Genomic DNA, 4,766 nt, shown 5'->3' with positions numbered 1-4,766 from the left:
AAAATTCCGACAGGGAATCTCCTTTTCGGCAAACAGAGGAAAAAATCCCAAAGGCGGGGGCGGTCGGGGTCACGCGCATAAGCTAGTGTCTCTTGATGGGCCACTTGAGAAAGGCGATAATGTGTTTCAGCCTGGGGCTGGAATGACGACATTCTCTTTTTTCCCGGGCTATGAGAGCCTATGGACGACGTGGGAAGTGTCACGTTAGAGCAGAGATCCTTAGTAAATGATAGAGATGGCAAAGAAGTTCCAGAAATGGTCAGACAGGCCACTTCCTGTAAAGGAATCTCTCAGGTTTTGACCTGCCATTTGAGTTCTGTTATACTCACAGACACCATTCAAACAGTTTTAGAAAATTTAGGGTGTTTTCTATCCATATGTAATAAGTATATGCATATTCTAGTTACTGAGTAGGAGTGGTAACCAGATTAAATCGGGTATGTTTTTTATCCAGCCGTGTCAATGCTGCCCCCTAGCCCTAACAGGTTAATTAAAAATAGAAAAGTATTCCCTGAACTTACTCTATAATTCTTTGGATTGGAAATGTCACCACCTCTTCCATCTGCTGACCAGCAGTTCTCTTAGCTACAGATTTTTAAACCAGATAATGTGATTTAACCAAAGATTTTTGGTATCCATTACTGGAAGTTACAGGATAGGTACTGATTGGTGTAGACCAACCTTAATGATGCCCTCTTCGTCCTCGGGGGAAACAGGAGTCTCAGAAAATGTCTGTGTCCAATTGTAGGGGGTCAGATTGAATAAAAAAAATGCTCAGTTATTAAAATAAAAACAATTCTCCATAAAGTAATCCAACAATATGTGTGCCATCGTGTCTATTTAAAGTCTTCTCACTAATTGATCGAGACAAGGCAGTTCTTACACAATATGAATTGTTGTGTATGGGAGATTGAGGAGAAATGGTACCTCAATCGTTCTCATACACAACAATAAATATACTGTCTAAGCACAACCCTGCACAACCAAAACCCCTTTCCTCATCTCAAAATACTGTCTGTAAACCTCCACCAGCCCATTGATTTTAACTGATCATTCTTGTCAATAGTAGCCCTTTGCATGTGAATTTTGTAGACAAGTCTTTGTATTGTGTTTTGAGAATTACTGTTGTAATCTTGATTTTATACCTTTCAGTGTCCCTTGATGGTTTCTGTCCCAAAATCTTGTTGTGCTCCATATCCGCTCCCTCATGCTTGTGTACCCAAAATGCCCCCCCCTTTGGGGTATTTTTTAGCAAGGCCCTTTGGAATGACTCCAGATAACCTGAGTTTTACAAAAATAAAAAGGTAAAGAGAGAAGAGAGGTAGATTAAATTGATTACATGGTCTGCAAGGTACTCTGTGGTTCTCAGGTTACCTCTAACCACCTGTAACCCCATCACACAAACCATACAAACACTACCCAATTAATGTTTATACCATGCTTACAGTAAATTGAGCTATCTTAGCCATCAGCTTGTAAATATTTTGCCCAACTTACCTTCACTTTGTGCAGAGCTAGGGGTTGGAAGCGCGTGTTGGTGGAATTAGATTCTCTACCACCTGATCTCTATTAGACTGGCTATCTAAGCATATCTAACATGGACATTTCAATATTGTTAGCTTGCTGTTAGCTAACTAGCGTCACTAAATTGGCAGCTAGCTGAGACTGGCTGAGAACTAACTAACCAACCATAGACGATTTATACACATTCACCATTGCTACCAACACACAAACAGAGAGTGAGTTAGCTATATCGACAACTATATTTTAACCTCTTACATCTAGACGTTCCGCTAGCGGAACACCTGCTCCAATATCCAATGATAGGCGTGGCGCGAAATACAAACTCCTCAAAAATCCGAAAACTTCCATTTTTCAAACATATGACTATTTTACAACATTTTAAAGACAAGGCTCTCCTTTATCTAACCACACTGTCTGATTTCAAAAAGGTTTTACAGCGAAAGCAAAACATTAGATTATGTCAGCAGAGTACCCAGCCAGTAATAATCAGACACCCATTTTTCAAGCAAGCATATAATGTCACAAAAAACAAAACCACAGCTAAATGCAGCACTAACCTTTGATGATCTTCATCAGATGACACTCCTAGGACATTATGTTATACAATACATGCATGTTTTGTTCAATCAAGTTCATATTTATATCAAAAACCAGCTTTTTACATTAGCATGTGACGTTCAGATCTAGCATTCCCACCGAACACTTCCGGTGAATTTACTAAATTACTCACGATAAACGTTCACAAAAAACGTAACAATTATTTTAATAATTATAGATACAGAACTCCTTTATGCAATCGCGGTGTCCGATTTTAAAATAGCTTTTCGGTGAAAGCACATTTTGCAATATTCTGAGTAGATAGCTCGCCATCACGGGCTAGCTATTTTGACACCCACCATGTTTGGTACTCACCAAACTCAGATTTACTATAACAAAAATTGGATTACCTTTCCTGTTCTTCATCAGAATGCACTCCCAGGACTTCTACTTCAATAACAAATGTTGGTTTGGTTCCAAATAATCCATAGTTATATCCAAATAGCAGTGTTTTGTTGTGCGTTCAAGACACTCTCCGAAGGGTAAAGAAGGGTGACGCGCCCGGCGCGTTTCGTGACAAAAAATGTCAAAATATTCCATTACCGTACTTCGAAGCATGTCAAACGCTGTTTAAAATCAATTTTTATGCGATTTTTCTCGTAAAAAAGCGATAATATTCCGACCGGGAGTTGTTGTTTTCGTTCAAAGACTGAAAATTAAAACATGGAGTCGTCTCGTGCACGTGCGCGCCAGTCTCATTGTTCTCAGATCGACCACTTACCAAATGCACTACTGTTTTTCAGCCATGGCCTGCAAAGTCATCATTCAACGTTCTGGCGCCTTCTGAGAGCCTATGGGAGCGTTAGAAAATGTCACGTTACAGCAGAGATCCCCTGTTTTGGATAGAGATGATCAAGAAGGCCAAGAAATGGTCAGAGAGGGCGCTTCCTGTTTGGAATCTTCTCAGGTTTTGGCCTGCCAAATGAGTTCTGTTATACTCACAGACACCATTCAAACAGTTTTAGAAACTTTGGAGTGTTTTCTATACAAAGCTAATAATTATATGCATATTCTAGTTTCTGGGCAGGAGTAATAATCAGATTAAATCGGGTACGTTTTTTATCCGGCCGTGAAAATACTGCCCCCTATCCATAACAAGTTAAGTAACAATGTTTTCCAGAGAAGGGTGGAATAGATGGCTACAAAATTGAGACGCTCTTTATTTGGTATCTCTGGGCTAGGCGGGACAAATTCGTCCCACCTACGCAACAGCCAGTCTAATCCAGTGGCGCGATTTTCAAATACCTTAGAAATGCTATTACTTCAATTTCTCAAACATATGACTATTTTACAGCTATTTAAAGACAAGACTCTCGTTAATCTAACCACACTGTCCGATTTCAAAAAGGCTTTACAACGAAAGCAAAACATTAGATTGTCAGCAGAGTACCCAGCCAGAAATAATCAGACACCCATTTTTCAAGCTAGCATATAATGTCACAAAAACCCAAACCACAGCTAAATGCAGCACTAACCTTTGATGATCTTCATCAGATGACAACCCTAGGACATTATGTTATACAATACATGCATGTTTTGTTCAATCAAGTTCATATTTATATCAAAAACCAGCTTTTTACATTGGCATGTGACGTTCAGAACTAGCATACCCCCTGCAAACTTCCGGGGAATTTACTAACAATTTACTAAATTACTCACGATAAACGTTCACAAAAAGCATAACAATTATTTTAAGAATTATAGATACAGACCTCCTCTATGCACTCGATATGTCCGATTTTAAAATAGCTTTTTGGTGAAAGCACATTTTGCAATATTCTAAGTACATAGCCCAGCCATCACGGGCTAGCTATTTAGACACCCGGCAAGTTTAGCCTTCACCAAAATCAGATTTACTATTACAAAAGTTTGATTACCTTTTGTTGTCTTCGTCAGAATGCACTCCCAGGACTGCTACTTCAATAACAAATGTTGGTTTGGTCCAAAATAATCCATCTTTATATCCAAATAGCGCCGTTTTGTTCGTGCGTTCCAGACACTATCCGAATGGTAAATAAGGGTCGCGCGCATGGCGCAATTCGTGACAAAAAAAATCTAAATATTCCATTACCGTACTTCGAAGCATGTCAACCGCTCTTTAAAATCTATTTTTATGCCATTTATCTCGTAAAAAAAGCGATAATATTCTGACCGGGAATATCCTTTTAGGTAAACAGACAAAGGAAAAGAATGCTTTCGGTCGACGCGGGCACGAGCCTCACAGTACTGTAACCAGCCACTACCCAAACGCGCTACTTTGTTTCAGCCAGAGCCTGCAAAGCCACGATTCAGCTTTTTGCCGCCTTCTGAGAGACCATGTGAGACGTAGGAAGTGTCACGTTATAGCAGAGATCCTTTGTAATTGATAGAGATGGTAAAGAAGTTCAAGAAATGGTCAGACAGGGTACTTCCTGTACAGAATCTTCTCAGGTTTTGACCTGCCATTTGAGTTCTGTTATACTCACAGACACCATTCAAACAGTTTTAGAAACTTTAGGGTGTTTCCTATCCAAAGCCAATAATTATATGCATATTCTAGTTACTGGGCAGGAGTAGTAACCAGATTAAATCGGGTACGTTTTTTATCCAGCCGTGTCAATACTGCCCCCTAGCCCTAACAGGTTAACTTGCGTTAGCTAATGTCA

This window comes from Salmo salar, chromosome 25 (genome assembly GCF_965601325.2).
Source record: "Salmo salar chromosome 25, fSalSal1, whole genome shotgun sequence".
Lineage (NCBI taxonomy): Eukaryota > Metazoa > Chordata > Actinopteri > Salmoniformes > Salmonidae > Salmo > Salmo salar.
This window is presented reverse-complemented; position numbering follows the sequence as displayed.